This window comes from Bos grunniens, chromosome 10 (assembly GCF_055505025.1).
Source record: "Bos grunniens cultivar Pamir isolate PY7600 chromosome 10, Bosgru_T2T1.0, whole genome shotgun sequence".
Taxonomy (NCBI): domain Eukaryota; kingdom Metazoa; phylum Chordata; class Mammalia; order Artiodactyla; family Bovidae; genus Bos; species Bos grunniens.
This window is the reverse complement of record NC_141174.1, coordinates 73,382,706-73,401,803: the sequence shown is the minus strand read 5'-3', so window position 1 is coordinate 73,401,803 and position 19,098 is coordinate 73,382,706. Positions and strand designations below refer to the sequence as shown.

At 43.7% G+C, this 19,098-nt stretch overlaps 2 long non-coding RNA genes across 2 annotated transcripts; one reads left to right on the top strand and one right to left on the bottom strand.

The window, feature by feature from the left end:
• Positions 1 to 1,342: 1,342 nt before the first annotated feature.
• On the bottom strand, positions 1,343 to 17,313 carry LOC147364825 (uncharacterized). The gene is made up of 3 exons (XR_015135040.1): positions 16,793 to 17,313; positions 4,429 to 4,516; positions 1,343 to 2,070 (listed from the first exon to the last, which is right to left on the bottom strand). It is a non-coding gene; the product is annotated as an uncharacterized LOC147364825 (long non-coding RNA).
• LOC147364824 (uncharacterized) lies at positions 14,583 to 18,485 on the top strand. The gene is made up of 2 exons (XR_015135039.1): positions 14,583 to 15,598; positions 18,180 to 18,485. It is a non-coding gene; the product is annotated as an uncharacterized LOC147364824 (long non-coding RNA).
• Positions 18,486 to 19,098: the final 613 nt, after the last annotated feature.

Here is a 19,098-nt window from a genome sequence, read left to right as displayed (position 1 = left end):
GGAGGCGATTTTCATCAGTCATTGATTTCCTGCTTTCCCTTAGTATTTGAACTGCTGTGGGTCTTCATTTTCCAAATCTTTTTTTGGGGGGGGACACTTCTCCCCCAAAAGCTCATCCTACTGCAAATTTTAAATGTCGGCACCTTGGAGAAGATCTGCAGAAGGTGCTTATTAAACTGAAGGTCTCTTGGCTTTACCCCCGTTGTCTTTCACTGCCCCGTTCCTTTTTTTTTTACTTTTGGCTCAATTTAACTCACTTACAGCCTTTGATCCTTTGAGACATTTGCTGTTTACTAGGAGCTATATTTTTGGAGAAGGCAATGGCACCCCACTCCAGTACTCTTGCCTGGAAAACCCCATGGATGGAGGAGCCTGGTGGGCTGCAGTCCATGGGGTTGCTAAGAGTTGGACACGACTGAGTGACTTCACTTTCACTTTTCACTTTCATGCATTGGAGAAGGAAATGGCAGCCCATTCCAGTGTTTTTGCCTGGAGAATCCCAAGGACGGGGGAGCCTGGTGGGCTGCCGTCTATGGGGTCACACAGAGTCAGACACAACTGAAGCGACTTAGCAGCAGCAGCAGCAGGAGCTATATTTTACGGCTTTATCTTTTTTTAAGGCGTGGACATCTACATCTGATTTTGCTCTTGCTATAACTGTCCTAATAAGTAACTTGTTCTGCCTCATTACATTTTTTAAAAGAGCTGATAACATTACAAAAATATTAATTCATCCAACAAAACTTGGGAAATAGAGAAAATACAATGAAAATTCCCATAATCTCATCCCACCAAACCACTGTTTATGCATACCCAACACACACACACACACACACACACACACACTATATATATATATATATATATATACATATATGGATTTACTTTCAGTGATATAAAGTGTGTATGTATATCTTAAAGTTGATTTTATTAATTGCTTAATGTGTACCAAACCCTAGGCTTTACATCTAATTTAATCTTTATAACAATCCTGTGAAGTTGCTGCTATTATTTGCTCTCTTTGAAGGTGAGAAAATGGATGTGCAGAGAGGTTGTGTAACTGTCTCGAGAGCACACAGCTATATGAGACAGAGGAAATATCCACAGTCGGTTGATATCGACACCCCTTCCACACCATACACTGTGTAGTTGAGTCTCTACTGCACACTGTGTTAGAGCTGGTATTCAAACACCATGATTGCACCACAAAAAAGCACCTTAAATGCCAAGTAATTTAAATAAGTCAGTAGCTGGTATTGTCAAGACATTAATTGTATAAGATGTGAACGTATGTATGAGAAATACAAGTTTATATTCTCCATGACTTTAATTGTAAAAAATTCTGAATACGTGAACACTGAAAACTCAGGTATGCTGTTTTGTCGGGGCTTCATGCAAAAACTGCTTTATTGCGATTACAATTGTTATTAGTGGGAGACAGTATCAGTCTGTTTTTAAAATAGGTGCTCATTAATAACCTCAGTGCTGGGGATCTGCTCAGGGCAGAGAAGTGGAGAGCTGAAGGTGGGAAAGTAAATTCAAGATCTACTTTCCCATCTAAAGAACAACAGGCGCTCATATGTCAATTTGCACTGGGCTCACAAAGGGTTCAAATTTAAATCTCTTTTAAGTCTTGGTTCCTTCTTCACTCGTTCCCTCCCTGGCTTAAAAGGTTGGATCATCTGGAATATGATTTCTCATTCCTTTTTAAAAGAAAGACAAAAAATGTAAACCGTGGGCTCCTCGCTGCTTATGTCAGAGCAATACATGTGTGCTTTATATAAACTAACCATTTGTCTATTAATGTTTGTAAAGAGCTTCGTAGACAGACGGCATTTGGGACACTCTCTAGAGAAATGTGGTGCCTTTGGAAAGAGGATCAGACAAGGATGAAACCAGTGTAAAGAGAAATCCCTTTATGCTCACACCCAGAGTGTGAAAGGAAATCTCTAAGATGAGCAGCAAATTGCATTTCCCGCTGTGTTGACGGCCACGACACAAGGTAGAACCTTCCGAGGAGATTCGGTAGCTTGGCCTTTAATGTTGGTTTTTAGATCCTATGTTAGTTGTCTGTGTGACAAGAGAGAGAAAAATACAGAGGACGTACTTCAGACTGGACAGCGAGATAGTGTATCCCCACATACTAGCTTTCAGATGATCTCCCGGGGGGTTCCTGATCACTGGTTACCCCATCAGCCTGAGTGGGAGGAGGTCTTGGGATCTCCCAGGGGCATGCGTCTACCTGCCTACACACCCACCATGGTGTAGGGAAATGCAGGTCTGGGCACAGGCTCTTAAAGACTGTAATGTATGGACAACAGACTGGTGAATATAACAAAAAACAAGCAGACTCCAGATACAGAGAATAAACTAGTGGTTACCAGTGGGGAGCCTGGCGGGCTACAGTCCATGGGGTTGCAAGGACTCAGACATGACTGAGCAACTAAGAACTAACATCGGCGGGAAGAAGGAAGTGGGGAGGGCCAATATAGGGGCAGGAGAGTAAGAGGTACAAACTATTAGGTATAAAATAAGCCACAGCAATAATTGTACAATGCAAGGAATACAGTCAATATTTTATAATAACTGTAAATATACTTCAATAAAAATAAATAAATACTGTCAAGCATGGCTCTTAGTCACTGTTACATAGAGCCATAGAAGAAAAACTTTCTGAAATACATCACAATGATTCCTGCAGCAGCTACTCTGCTAGCCAGAGAGATTCATGAACATTCATGGGCAGGTTAGGGTATACTTTCCTTGGACAAATCTCTGTGGCCACCTCTCAACACCATGCTTAGTCACTCAGTCTTGTCCAACTCTTAGCAACCCTATGGACTGTAGCCCACCAGGATCCTCTGTCCATGGAGTTTTCCAGGCAAGAATACTGAAGTGGGTTGCCAGGGGATCTTCCCAACCCAGGGATTGAACCCGCATCTTTTGCACCTCCTGCACTGGCAGGCAGATTCTTTAACAGCTGTACTACCTGGGCAGCCTCAAAAAGCCTGCCTAGCCAAAACCTCAGGACACTAGCCTGAGCCCCTTGTTATGTTTCCAATATTCCTTGAAAGGATGGAAGGGTGGGAGGGAGAGGGAGAAGGAGCAAAGGGATCAAACAACAGCTTCCCTTAATTGGTACCTAAACTTTGGCTTTGTCTCTCTAAGTGTCTATTTTAATAGTCATGATTGCTATGTGAGCTCTGTGCTGTCAATCTAAGGAAAAGAATCTTGCCACTAGGAAGACGAATTAGAGTTTGCTTTTGATAAAAACATTTGATATAAAGTTGCACAAATACAGCTGGAGGAAGATGGGAAAGGAGCTACAAGTGGTTGCTCCTACCCCTGGGGACACTCTCAGTCTCACTTTCTGCAAATCCAGTGCTCCAGCCGAACCTGGGGACACTCTCAGTCTCACTTTCTGCAAATCCAGTGCTCCAGCCGAACCTGGGGACACTCTCAGTCTCACTTTCTGCAAATCCAGTGCTCCAGCCGAACCTGGGGACACTCTCAGTCTCACTTTCTGCAAATCCAGTGCTCCAGCCGAACCTGGGGACACTCTCAGTCTCACTTTCTGCAAATCCAGTGCTCCAGCCGAACTGGACCATGGCTGATCCCTAAGCATATTCCCAGAGCCCCACTTTCAGGCTTTCGCTCCTGCCACTCCTTCCACTTAGAATTTCCCACCCTCACCTCTTTTAAATTGTTGCTTCCTTTCAGACCCTTGAGCATTTTCTATGATTCTAGGAGCATATGTTACTTTGTTCTAGTTGCACATCTACTTGATTTATCTTTGTCTATGGAACGTAGACTTTGAGATCTGGCATCATTTCATTCTTCATCCTGAGTTCACTGTGTGTCCTGAGCAAAGAAGATGCTCACTCAGTAAATGTTTGTTGAACTAGATTTCAATTAAAATAAAGGAGGCTGAATTGAATGGTAACAAAATTGCCCCAGATCTTATTGCTTTAGTCTGCTGTGTTTTTTTTTTTTAAACTTTACATAATTGTATTAGTTTTGCCAAATATCAAAATGAATCCGCCACAGGTATATATGTGTGTCTGCTGTTTTATCCTATCACCTGTGGAAACTGTATCAGGAGTAGTAAGCACAAGTGTTGATCCTTCAGCTAGATGCTGGTGTTGCCCATTCAGGTGCTGAGTTCAAGTCCACCCCATCTCTTTGCTGCCAGCACCCCAGTCTGGGTCATGGTCATTTCTCATCTGGATGGATGTGGGATCTCTCTACTGATTGCTCTCCTCAATTCCACTGACATGGACATGCAGCTGCTGGAGTCAGCTTCTTAAATCACCTTTAAAGAATCTGCCTGCCAATGCAGGAGGTGCAAAAGGGAAGGATGATGTCCTTCCCTTGCCTAAGACCCATTCTTCCTAGCTCTTACTAGTCGTATTATTCAGTTTAACTTACCTCATTTTTGTCTGTCTCCTCCACAAGCTCTGGGGGGCAAGGATCATCTCTGCCTGGTTCCCTGTCTCCCCAGGCTCTAGCAGAGTACCTAGAATATAGTAGATTCTCACAGACATTTGTTAAATGAATAGATAAAAGTGCAGAGTTGTTATCATTCTCCTTTGCGTTAGAAGCCTTGCTCTATCTCCAGTTTTCCTGGCTTTTGCGCTTTGCTTAGAACTTGCTGGACTAATGAACACGGAATGGCCCTGGATCTGAGCCTTCCTGTAGAACCTCAATTCTTAGTTATTTCTTAGTGGAATCAGAGAGCACATCTCTACACTCTGTGCGCCTCACCCATTGAAGACCAGCCAGTGGCACAGACTCACTTGGAGAACTTCAACTGCATCCTGTCCCCTTGTAAATCCAATCAGGAAACAACATTCCAAAGACCCCAGAGAAGTGAGGAAGTTTCACTGCCTGCCAGATAGGATAGCATCCACTCCGTTAAAAATATCACAGTAAAGTCTTGTGAGAAATTAATAATGCACTGTTGCTCTTGTCTTTGGGGAGACCTTAAAGATGTGCGGTAAGCAGGTATTTTCATTTTCTTAGCCTGATGAAACAGGGCACAAAAGAAGAAAGCGATATTAAATGAGAGAAGGAACATATATGTACATGCCCAGGAATGATGTGCATGTTGTCAACTGATTTTACTTTTTACTCTTTTTCTTTGAAGCAGGGTCAAACTACACTTTCAGAGTGTCCATATTTCCTGATGCCTTTTCCTTTACTATTTATTGATGGAGGCTTGCATATCTCATCCTAATTCATCTTGAGGAGACAGGGTATAGTGACAGCATTTTATCATGGTTGTTGTGGCTTCTGAAAGCTCAGTTCCAAACCACAGGAGTATCTGATTGTCATTTGGCAGGACGGAGCCTGGCGGGCTGCCGTCTATGGGGTCGCACAGAGTTGGACACAACTGAAGCGATTTAGCAGCAGCAGCAGTAGGCTGGTTAGAAAGGTCTGGGGTCTCAGAAATCAATTCAGGTGATGCCAAGTCATGTTTTTCAGATCTGGTAGAATTTTGCAAGACTGACTGTGGTCAGGTGTAGTTCTGCCCACCGTTCAGGGAAGCCTGGCATGCTGCAGTCCGTGGGGTTGCAAAGAGTTGGACACAACTGAGTGACTGAACAATAACAACAATAGAGAGCAGTGGAGTGCCTGCATTCCACCCACTCTCTCCTGATCTCTTATCGTCACTGGTTCTCACACTGTCTCTGGTTGTAACTATACCCACAATACCCACAACAATACCCACAATTGTTTTCCCAAATGGACTCGGCATCAGAGTCACTGGAGGGACTTAAACTTTTTTTGATTCTCAGAGCTTGCTCTAGAATACTAAATCAAAATTTCCTGGGCTAGAGCCCAAGAATCTGTATTTTTACAGCACTCTTCAGATGATTCTTATAAGTAACCAGGTTTGGAAATCACTGGTGTAGGGGAAAGAATTCTATTTGTACCTAAGCTCAACCAGCAACTGCCTAAACAACTTTAGACAAGTCACCTCTTGGACTATCAGGAAAACAGAAGAAATGATACCTACATAACAAGGATGTGGCAAATCTAAAGGACATTACATATGTGATCAATCCCTGTGAGTATTTAACAGGCCAAGTTAGTTAATACCCCGATGGTGATTCTGGCTTCCCAGAATCTTTTTTCTGAAACAGCGTTTAGCTTCTTCTTCTATGTTTAATTCCTTATGAAAGTTCATTTCTCCCTTTCTCAGTCACTAAGAACAAGGCCATATGTAGATGAATCATAAGACCATCATGCCATGTGTTCTAAGAGCCTTCCAAGTTCATTTCTGTAAGAAATGCTCAACGTTTAATGCATATTGTTTCTCGCTATCTCTTTCCAAATTGCCAGTACAGTTTCCATTTCTGGGAAATTACATGTCTGGATCCAACTCTTTTATCTTTACATTTCCAACTGCTCTGTTTTCCTTCTTTCTTCCCATCAAATTTTCATATTTTGACAGTTTTAAGACCAGCTCTTCCTTGATCTTTTCCTTCCTATAATATATTGAATTGAAATGAGCCCATTCTCCTTGGTGTGCCTTCTCTCCAAACACAAAATATTCTAAAGTTCAGATTCTCTGTCTGTGAGTGGGTCAACATCACAAAAAGTTTGTGGTTTCCTCCATCATAAACAAGAGTGTTTTAAAGGAACTGTTTCTTTTCTTCCAAGCATCACAGAAAGGTTGGGACAAAAGGAAATTCATTTTTAGTAAGAAAAGTTACTTATTAAAAATAGTGATGAGAAAAGTATGTAAATTGATTCAGGAGAAAGAATGTGTAAAATGCTTTAACTTAAAAGGAAATACTCCTGTAGACATCCACAATGAATCAGGAGGAAAGCACTCTAGCGTCTTGAGAAAAGCTGTTACACTGTTTAGTGTTGACAAAATCTGTCCAAAAAAAGCCCTTTCCTCTTATGATGTGGAGGAAGAAGACAAAGTGCATGTAAGAGCATCTGATTATACATACTTCATTTGGGAATGTACCCGCTTGATCTGAGTATATTAACAAGCATGGTATTACGTGCTGACAGTGTTTTGTATTGAACACATCCATTTGTAAAAATAAAAGAAATACTCTATTCACTTTTTCAATTCTCTGCTTTATTTAAAAAACTACTGCAATGTGGTTTGAGTTGTGAATCTATTGAAGACAGCTTTGATGAATCAACAGTCAGGGCATATGTAAAAAGTGATTTGGAAAATTTTCTCTGGGTTATGAGGGGGTGCGTAGGGGCATCTCTCCATACTCTTTCTTGCTTTTCCATTGGCCCCTTTCACTCTCTAAGTTCATCTACTGTCACAATAAAAATAACTCTCTCTCTCTGATGCCAAACTCTCTCAGAGTTTTCTGGGGGTATGGTTGCCTAATTCAAAAGTTGTTGCTGCTTTTGGTTGCTTGATCATGCCCGACTCTTTGTGATCCCATGGACTGCAGCATGCCAGGCTTCCCTGTCCTTCACCGTCTCCCAGAGCTTGCTCAGACTTATATCCACTGAGTCGGTGAAGCCATCCAACCATCTTGTCCTCTGTTGTCACCTTCTCCTGCCTTCAATCTTTCCCAGCATCAGGGTCTTTTTCCAATGAGACGGCTCTTCGCATCAGGTGGCCAAAGTATTGGAGCTTCAGCTTCAACATCAGTCCTTCCAGTGAACATTCAGAGTTGAAAGTAATCTGACCACTTTGGATAATGGGTGCCACCTGGATATGATGATGATTCCCCACCAGACACTCCAAAATAGCATCATCCAATCTGAAAACTTCCAAAAGCCACGGAGGATAAATTAGGGAACAGCCCAATCCAAACCTCAATCAAAAAAGAGCAAAGTACAGTGAAAAAGAAAAAAGAAAAAACCTCCATTTTCACCTTCTTCATTCATGCCAATGTACAAATGGGGCAGGGGAAGATGGTTCCTATGTCAATGCCGATGATAAAGCTTGAGTGTGATTATACCTTTGCTGCAATTACTCAACATGAATATTATCATTTAAAAAGGAGTCTGAAATTCCAGTCTACAACTTGCCCATACTTTCTCCTGTGGAGCTACTATAAAACGGTAAATAATGGCTAAACTGAGATCAGGTCAACGGGCCCTACTTTGACCTTTGACAGAGCATTCAACTGACCTGTGCTTCAACCACTCCTAGATGGAAAAGAGAGATTTCCTGATGATTTACTTGATAGAGTTGAGCAGGAAGATATGATACAGACTACGGTCACTTCTAAGAGTAATAGCTTATGAATGTTGGCTTAAATTTGTAAATCTATTAGTAATGATGATTAACATTTAGGATCTTCTTTGTCGACACTGTGCTAAGTAGCTGAAACACTGGATATGGTCAACTGGTGCACAATATTTACTCCTATCACCTTCTACGTGCCTTCCTGCACAGAAGGCCTGGAAAACTAAAAACTGCATTTGCTAACCTGAGGCCAGCAGGATTCTGGAAGAAAATAAAACATCAGATAGATGCACTCCCATACGCTTTGAAAGAGAGTATTTTTCTGCTGCTGTTTCTGCTATGAGAGAGAGTAGCTGCACACTTGTGTCAAGACAATGGCTTTGGGGGTATCATCATCTGTCATAGCAGGGTGGTGGTGGTAGTGACATCAGTCACCACTTCCTGATATCTGGATTCCAGTTATGCTGGTGACCTTGAACTGGTTAAGCCCAGCTGTGGCTTCCTGCCTGCTCCTCCACATCTTCAAATAATTTTCTAAGCACCTAATTCTTTGCATTAAATCACTTTCATCTGGAAATATCCAGAGTAAAGAATTTGTTTTGTGCACTGTAATCTGACTAATTCTGAATTTGGCACCTACCTCAAGGTTGAATACAGGTGTGGTGGTGCAGGGAATTTGTCCTTACATCAGTTTGATGAACTAAGTATTACCTTTCCCACTTGACAGATGAAAGAATTAAAATTCATAGAGACAGAATAACATTCAAGGTCACTCAATTTGTTAGTAGCAGAATCCAAGGTCAAATGCAAATCTAATCACAAAGTTTTTTTTGCCTAACTACGCTGATGGTATGGGATCAATACAGAATAATTATGTACAAAGAGCCAAAGATTTTTTTATTTGCTTTTCTGTACAGCACATGAAGGAAGAGTCTACATCTTACGTAGCTTTTCTGAGGTTCTCAAATCCTAGAGCATTGCTCAGTATTTGATGCCTAGGTTAGGTCCTTGAGAAATGACTGCCGAAAGAATAAATGAATAAATGGACGGCATTGTGATGAGTTCTGACCAAGGAAAGTGACATCCAAAGACAACAATTTATATGATGGCCTGCTTGTGGTTTTATTGAAGTTGTCCAACTGGTTTTATTAGTATTTTTATCACTCCTCATGTGTTCAGTTGCTTCTGCTAAGGTTGTGGTGGTTCAGTCACTAATTCATGTCCAACCCTTGTGACCCCATGGACTGTAGCCTGCCAGGCTCCTCTATGCCTGGGATTTCCCAAGCAAGAATACTGGAGTGGGTTGCCGTTTCCTTCTCCAGGGGATCTTCCTGATCCAGGGATTGAACCCGGGTTTCCTGCACTGCAGCTGGATTCCTTATGGACTGAGCCACCCGGGAAGCCCATGCCTCCACTAAAAGTGATTACAAGTATTTTTCTGTTTCATACACACACACACACACACACACTTGGTTTCTGTTGGGAGGAATAGCTTATCAACAAGTTCTACTGCCACATCAAAGTCATCAAACAATAGAACATGCAGTCTCTTAGGCTGGACTTTTAGATCTATATATTCCATCCCATCTTGTTGCATCTCTTTTCTAAAACTTTCTTTCTTTACAATTCACAAGTAAGTTTTCTGAACCCAAATTCAAGGACATGTTCCTAGTAGAATCTTTGCAAACACCTTGCCTTTGCTTACAAACCTCAGAAGCCAAGGTAAGACAGCCACAAAGCTCTTGCTAGTTTTTTCAGGGGTTTCCTCTTTCCCCTCTAAATAGTTATGGCAATTTTCAGTGGCCTCTGCTTTCTCAAAGGGCCGGGAGCTACCAGATTTGCTATCCTTGCTTACTTGCTAAGCCGCTTCTGTTGTGTCTGACTTTTTGCGACCCTTTGGACTGGACTGTAGCTTGCCAGGCTTCTCTGTCCATGCAATTCTCCAAGCAAGAATACTAGAGTGGGTTGCCACGCCCTACTCCAGGGGATCTTCCTGACCTAGGGATGGAACCCGGGTCTCTTGTGTCTCCAGCATTGGCAGGCGGGTTCTTTACCACTAGCGCCACCAGGGAAGCCCACCAGATCTGCTATATTCTACATATTTTCTTTCAATTGCCAAACCCATGAGTATTTTAGGAGGAAATTTGATCCATCTGTTTCTGATTCATCTACAATGAAGTCACCAAACTGAGGAGAGCAGCCTGACAGCCACAGAGTCCTGGTAGAGACTCTTTTATCCTTTAGAAATGGAAGTCACGAATGTGAAGAACAAGCATTCTGAATCCTGCTGTACTCAGGCTGTTCACAAAACTGAGGCTTCAAGTGGCTTCAGGAAATATTACTTTCTCAGAATAGACACTTCTTTAAGTAGCTCTGGCTTTCAATAGTTCTCCTGATGAATGTCCTGGGAGTTGCTTTTGAGGGGTGATGGAACTCACCCACCCTTCTGACTTCTCCTTGGGACTCCTCTGTGCACTAAGCAAGTTCCCATGGATTGGCCAATGTTTCCCAAGGTCTCACTGTTCTAATTCCCAAAGCAGTTGCCATAGCACGATATAGTTAAAGACTCAACATATGCCCTGTTTGCTTCCCACATGGCTACTGGATATTCCCCTGGCCAGAGGAACACCCAAAGATGAAAGGCCATAGTGTAACCCAATGCTGAGGCTGCCCAGAGATCTGCCTTCATGGTAAGCAAGGACCACTCCCCTAGTCTGGTCTATTTCCTTGATGATTAAGTCATGCACAGCCATCGTTTGAGTACAGCAAATGGAGGTATGTAGCTGGAACACCTTAGCTGCCAATATCTGGATGATGATTCAGGAAAGTAAGGTGAGGTTCTATTTCTGATATTTAAAAGAACTTGACAATCATATACACAACTTATTGTCAATCTGTCAACTCAACATAAAGTAAGGGGTAATAATGGTAATCTTCTTTTTTTTCCCCTGGCCACACCATGCAGCTTGCAGGATCTTAGTTTCCAGACCAAAGATTGAATCTGGGCCCCAGCCATGGAAGCTCCAAGTCCTAAGCATTGGACAGCCAGGGAATTCTCTCATTCTTCCTTCTTTACACATACTCTAAGATATTCAAACTCATATGGCTTCTTTAAAACATTTCATGATGGTCATTCATTCAGCAGTTACTGTGTTTATCAGGCCCTATGTAAGTACCAGGATAGAATGCAAAATGAGACACAGTCCATGACCTCAAAGAGTTTATAACCTAGTTGAGTGAGGCAGACACATTATAAACCTAAGTACTGGCTAGCTGCTGCTGCTGCTAACTTGCTTCAGTTGTGTCCGACTCTGTGCGACCCCATAGACGGCAGCCCACCAGGCTTCCCTGGGATTCTCCAGGCAAGAACACTGGAGTGGGTTGCCATTTCCTTCTCCAATGCATGAAAGTGAAAAGTGAAAGTGAAGTCGCTCAGTCGTGTCCGACTCTAGCGACCCCATGGACTGCAGCCCACCAGGCTCCTCCATCCATGGGGTTTTCTAGGCAAAAGTATTGGAGTGGGGTGCCATTGCCTTCTCCAGTATTGGCTAGAGTGTGGTACAAAGACGGGTATTAACTGCAGAGATCAAGAGACCAAAATTCAAGTTCCAGCTCTGCCACAGTCACAGAGTCTTGGTTAAGTTATGTAATGTCTCTGCCTTAATTATTCATCTAGAAAATGTAAGAAGGGAGAATTAAATGATCCACATATACATAAACCTGCTCTGCATACACAGTTCAGTTCAGTCGCTCAGTTGTGTCTGACTCCTTGTGACTCCTTGGACTGCAGCACGCCAGGCTTCCTTGTCCATCAACCATCTCCTGGAGCTTGCCCAAACTTATGTCCATTGAGTTGGTGATGCCATCCAGCCATCTCATCCTCTGTCGTCCCTTTCTCCTCCTGCCTTTAATCTTTCCCAGCATCAGGGTCTTTTTCCAGTGAGTCGGCTCTTTGCATCAGGTGGTCAAAGTATTGGAGCTTCAGCTTCAGCATCAGTCCTTCTAACGAATATTCAGGACTGATTTCCTTTAGTATGGACTGGTTTGATCTCCTTGCAGTCCAAGGGACTCTCAAGAGTCTTCTCCAACACCACAGTTCAAAAGCATCAATTCTTCAGTGCTCAGATTTCTTTATGGTCCAACTCTCACATCCATACATGACTACTGGAAAAACCATAGGTTTGACTAGATGGACCTTTGTCAGCTCTGCATACATAGTTCAGTTCAGTTCAGTTCAGTCGCTCAGTCGTGTCCGACTCTGCGACCCCATGAATTGCAGCACACCAGGCCTCCCTGTCCATCACCAACTCCTGGAGTTCACTCAGACTCACGTCCATCTAGTCAGTGATGCCATCCAGCCATCTCATCCTCTGCCGTCCCCTTCTCCTCTTGCCCCCAATCCCTCCCAGCATCAGAGTCTTTTCCAATGAGTCAACTCTTTGCATGAGGTGGCCAAAGTACATGAAATTAAAAGACGCTTGCATACATAGTAACTCATATTATTATGCCCGGTTACAGGGACTGAATGGAAATACGTGGAGGTCTCCTAGAGACACACTCCTAGGAAGAGTGATAAAAGAGTCAACACTACTTGATGTTGGGGGAAACAGTGACCTCCTACATGGCTGTGACCTCCTACCTTTCCAGGTGAAAGTTGCTAGGAAGATCTACCCCATATGTGGGAGTTCATATTCCCTACGACTGAGCCTCAACTATTCTGACATAATGAGGTGGAGATAGTATACTCGCCCAGTCCTGAGTCCACCTAGCTTTACAAATCTCTCCCAGGGCTCACAAGACATGGAATTTCTATTTGCCTTGACATTTCAGTATTTTTAGCTTCCTTACCACCATCTCCTATTTCTTTTTCTTGTGTAGATTAGAAACTTGAACAGCCTTTGGCCTGGTCTATACATTACTGCCAGTGATTTTTCTAAAACAAGAAATGATAATGTTCCCACCTCTGATGAAATCCTCTTGAGATTCTTCACCCTTCAAGATAAAACCCATCCTTTCTCGTGTGACCCCTCTGGCTCTCTTTGGCAGCCTCTGACTCCCTCACCAGACTCCTCTCTCAGCTCTTCTCTCCGTGTTACCCCCAACACTACCACCAGACGGGGCTCCCCCAAGCACCGTCGCCTCACTTTCCTCTGAAATTTTGAACATACACTCCTTTGCCTGAAACATTCTCCCTTCCATTCTCCTTCTTGATTTTGAAGAACTCTTTTTTTTTTTTAATTTATTAAAAACATATCCCTTTAAAAAACAGTCTACTTTATTTATGGCTGTGCTGGGTCTTCATTGCCATATGCAGCCTTCCTCTAGCTGCGGACAGTGGGGCTCCTTTCCAGTCGCAGTGGACTTTTTTGTGGCAGCTTCTCTTGTTGTGGAGCATGGGCTCTAGGGGTGCAGGCTTCAGTAGCCGAGGCCTGCGAGCTTCGTTGCCCTGTGGCATGTGGGATCTTCCCACACCAGGGATCACACCTGAGTCCCCTGCATTGGAGGGTGGATCCCTAACCACTGGACCACCAGGGAAGCCCTGAAAAACTCTTTTGACACTCAGCTTGGATGTGACCTTCTGATTTCCTTTCCTGACCCTTTCCGTCTGGGTCAGCTGCCTCTCTTCTGGGTCCTCATTATATCTACACAGACTCTGCCATGACTCCTGTCCTCCTACCAGCCCCTCTACATGGTGAGTTCCTTGGGCTCAGAAATCCTTTCTGTCTCCCCACCTGGCTCACCCCCAACTCTTGAAATGTTTGGATGGAATCACAGAACCCTGGAGAGAATCTCAGCCATCCTCATACATGGAGGTGCAGGAATGCCCTCCCCAGAGACTATAAACTAAGTGCCCAATGAAAGTGCAGAGAAGAGAGAGGCAGCAGTGCATGGGGGAGCCCCGTCTGGTGATAGTTTTAGGGGTAACATGGAGAAGAGAGCTGAGAGAGGAGTCCAGTGAGGGAGGCAGAGACTGTCATAAAGAGCCCGAGGAGTCACACACACACGCTTCAGATGCCAGCCTCTTCTACGTTTAGGGGCAGAGTGTGAACACCATCCACTCCAGTACTCTTGCCTGGAAAATCCCATGGATGGAGGAGCCTGGTAGGCTGCAGTCCATGGGGCCGCTAAGTTGGACACGACTGAGCAACTTCACTTTCGTTTTTCACTTTCATTCATTGGAGAAGGAAATGGCAACCCACTCCAGTGTTCTTGCCTGGAGAATCCCAGGGACGGGGCAGCCTGGTGGGCTGCCATCTATGGGGTCACACAGAGTCGGACATGACTGAGGTGACTTAGAAGTAGCAGTAGCAGTGAATACCATCTGCAGCAGAGACTAAAGTGAGAGGGAGAAGGGCCACTGGCTCTTCTTGGGTATCTAAGTGTCCTGGGAAAGGGTGTGGCTGGACCTACTCTGTGTTAGTGTGGTCCTTTGGAGAGAGGGCAGGGGAGAGTGTGACAGGGTGGCAGGTGTTAGAACAGCTCTATATGCTCTTAGAGCTAGACTGTGCTCTAGAAAGCAGCCATGACTGTGAATGGAGAGAATTTTAACTTCATATCCCAATCGTGGAGCCCCACGTCAGCCACCCAGCTAGGCAAGTGTCTATGCATCAGGCAAGACCAACTTTACCAACAAGGCTGTGTGGCAGCAAGATGGCACAGGAGGCTACAAGGATGTAATAATCTCTTCCCACCTGACTTCAGCAGATGGAGTGTCCTGGGGTTCTTAAACTGTTGCTTGGAGGGGCCCTAAGAAAAGGGATTCTGGACCACCTGGCTGGTGTGTGCTTGAATGATTATTGAACATAGAACACTGCAGTTGATGGAGAGTGGTGTTGACTGCAAAGTGGTGAGGAACCCAGTAGCCCACCAGGTGCCCCTTGCAGTTCTGATGCTCTGATGGAGCATCTTTCCCTCTTAAATAGGTGCTTGGTGACTCCCAAAGTGCTCCCGGTGAGTTTGGCTAAATAGGATACAGTTCTTAAGTGTCAGAGGAAGTGCAGTATTATTTTGTATTGGTCTACTTTAATTTTATGGCAATTCTGCAGTTACTAGGGTCTAGAGGCCCATAATATCTGTCTCTTGTTTGATCTGATTGACCAGTGGGTTCAGGAGCTGCTGGCCTGATGAATCTACTAGCAATTAACTCTTTGGTCTTTCACCTGGTGGTCAGAGGGCATTGATGATGATTGGCCATGACATTTCCTTTTGAAATCCCCATAAGTTTTACTCCACCCTCTTGCCTTTTTCAAGGGCTCCTCAACAGACTTTTCTACTCCTCAGTGACAACCAACATGGCGCACAGTACTACTTTTAGCATTGATTTCTGAGGTTTTTGGGGTCACAGATCCCTTTGAGAATCTGGAACTCCTTCATAAAAGGAAAAGCACCCCTCCAGATATGCATAGGCGTATAATTCCAGTGAGTATCAGAGGTTCTTCAACCTCAGATTCAGCCTGCAATCTACAAGCTTGTGTACAAGTTTGACCTTGCACAGAACCTTGCTCCCGTGACCTTCCCTATAAGACTTTACCTCTTACATTACTGATTCTGTCTTTGGTTCCCCTGACCTTCTACTTCAAGCCTATTGATCGTCAGCTCCACTCAACTCTACTTGCTGTAGTTGTCACAACAGAGACGTCATTCATTGTTACTTGAAATTTTTCCTTTGCAGAGAATCCAAACTCAGCTTCTCCCAGGCTGCTAACCCTTTTCCCTTTCCCTCTCATCCCCCTTTGTATCTATTGAAGCTTATTTTGGGTCACATCATTTCCATAATTCTTTTGACATTTCTCAGATCAGTTGAGCCAACCTGACCCTTCACAGAGCCTCATGTCTACAATGGGGCATCTCAGGGTTGCTTTTCCTCGTGTCTTAGAATCTCGACTCCTTAATGTTGTATATGTGTCAGCTGAGGAGGGCTCACTCTCATGTCTACCCTATCAGCTCTTCCCCTCAAGGTGCTGAGAGTGACTGGATAAGGTTGCTAAACCATGTTGGCAGGGTGCTTACAAATTCAGAGTAAGTTACTAAACTGGGCTCTCAGAGCAGTTCACACACTTTCTTCACCTTTTTCTAATTCCCTATTTCTGTGCTACTCAAGATGTTGTTCAAGGGCCAGCAGCGACAGCACTGCCTATGAACTTAAACAAATGCAAAATAGAAGGCTCTTCTGGAACTACTGTATCAGAATGTGCAGTTTTAACGATATCCCTAAGTGAATCATGAACGATCAAGAAACACTCTCCTGTCTGTTCCCCACAGGAGTTGTTCTAATTTTTTTTTTCCATAATACTTCATTCTTGATTCCTCTGTGGATGAGTGTATCAGTCAGGGACCAGTTGGGAAAATAGAAACCATCCTAAGGATTTCAGAAATAATTCAGAAATAATTCAATATAGAAAGTGGTTTATATAGGTGATAGTAGGGCCAGGAACCCAAACAGGAGTTGGTGAAATAAACCAGAGATTAACAATATGACAGAAGCCATGACCTCCGTAGGCTGCCGGGACCAGGGGAAGAGGTGACATGACTGGTGCCCGGGGAGACCAGGCTTATCTAGCAGGAGATGGAGCCTCAGAGAAGACGCCACTACTGGATGCAAAAATGAATTACCTTGTTTTCTTTCATTTTCTCACCTTCTACTCTGCCCTCAGCCACCTCACGTTAGACCCAGCCAGATGTCAGCTGACAAGGGAGCCTAGGAAACGGGGAAAGGCAAAAAAAAAAAAAAGGCATTGAAAGGCAAATGAGTCAAACAGCCACCTCCTCCTCCTGCTTCGCTTATACTTCCTTCCACCTGACCTCGGAATATGTCTTTGGCCACCTTTCCTTCCTTCTGGTCAATCCTGGAAAAAAGGTCTCTCTTATTTTTTCTAAGAGAGCTGAAATTGGTATAAATTGTAATTAAAATGCTTATGAAACACAGAATATCTAGGGTAGACCCTCCCAGCTCTAAACATCTCTAGAATGTGAATGAATTATCTTTTAAAATCAGGTGTTAATGATTCTTTTGAAATGATGCTATGGATTGTGGAGAAATTGCTGCTGAAACCCTTTAGGAAAAATGCTTCCTACTCTGAAACAGGTGCCAATACCTCTCCTAATTTGTATAAGTGATACGGATTAGGTGCTAACTAAATATGGACAAGCTATTTCTGTTACTCAGGTGCTAACTAAATATGGACAAGCTATTTCTGTTACACAAGTCATTGACATTTAGATTTAATAATCACTTATTAGAGCTTAGGACTTCCCTGGTGGCTCAGATGGTAAAGCATCTGCTTACAATGTGGGAGACCCAGGTTCGATCCCTGGGTCAGGAAGATCCTCTGGAGGAAATGGCAACCCACTCCAGTACTCTTGCCTAGAAAATCCCATGGATGGAAGAGCCTGGTAGGCTACATACAGTCCACGGGGTCACAAAGAGTCAGACACGACTGAGCAATCAAAATATTAGAGCTTCCCAGGTGGTGCTAATGGTAAAGAACCTGCCTGCCAATGCAGGAGACATGAGTTTGACCTCTGGGTCGGGAAAGTCCCCTGGAGGAGGGCATGGCAACCTACTCCAGTATTCTTACCTGGAGAATTCCATGGACAGAGGAGCCTGGTAGGCTAAAGTCCATACGGTCGCAAAGGGTCACATACGACTGAAGCGACTTAGCATGTAGCACACATTCACTTATTAAAATGAAAAATGATCATTCTAGGACTTCCCTGGGGGTCCAGTGGTTAAGACTCTGTGCTTCGGATGCAGGGGAACCCAGGATCGATCCCTAATTAGGGAGCTAAGATCTCACATGCTGTGTTGTGCAGTCAAAAATTTTTTAAAAAAGAATAATTTTTGTCCCTGAGTGCTTTCTCACTGTCATCTCCCTTCTATAGAAAAGGATATTGAGGGCAATGATATCAAAGCCTGAAACCATCATCTCCTTTATAGTTGTACAGTGAGGAGGTATAAAGAGCACAAAAATAATCTCACCAATGAACTAATTCCCACCAGCCTTTCTCTGAGTTGATTTTCTGACTTGGGAGGACTCAGCTGAGAGAAGATGGCACGACTCTTCAGACACATGCAGGAAAGCACATCTGCATCTGCATTCCAAGATTTAAAAGTAGTGTGGAGCCGCCTGACCTACCTGGAGCTCACGGATTGGATGCTTGCTGCCTGAGGACCTTGCTGGTGTCAGTCTGAGTCCCCAGTGCACTGCCCGTGCCCCTCTCCGCACCCCCCAACCCCGAGCCCAGCTCTGTGCCTGACGCATGGTGGAAACCCAAAGTCTGCTGAATAAATAAAACAACTCAGAGTCCGTTGACCTTAGTTCCTGTTTGTTGACTGTGCCACTTTCAGCGTTTCATGGAAACTGAGTCTCAGTCCCACCATCTGTAAAATGGGAATGATAATACTGACTCCATATTTATTTCACAGTATTTGAGCGACTTCACTTTCATGCACTGGAGAAGGAAATGGCAACCCACTCCAGTATTCTTGCCTGGAGAATCCCAGGGACAGGGGAGCCTGGTGGGTTGCCGTCTATGGGGTCGCACGGAGTCGGACACGACTGAAGCAACTTAGCAGCAGTAGCAGCAGCATTGTTGTTAAAATAAGATCATGTTTGAGATTTTGTCCTGGTAAGCAAAGAAATCATTTGTATAATGCTCTAAATTTAATTTTAAAAATTAATTTTTTTTAATTTTAAAAATTTAGAGCCTCAAATTTTAAAAAACCCACATACCTGTGCTTGCACATTTATTAAGATGTACCCAAGTGAAATGTGTCAGCTCCTCCTCCTGGATACTGTTTCCTTTACTGGTGTGTAACAATGTATAAGAGCTGACTGAACTGCATAATAAAAATCAAATGCCAGCTTTTTATAGACTTGGCCAAAACAGTGCCACCCAAAACACCATTTTAAATTGCA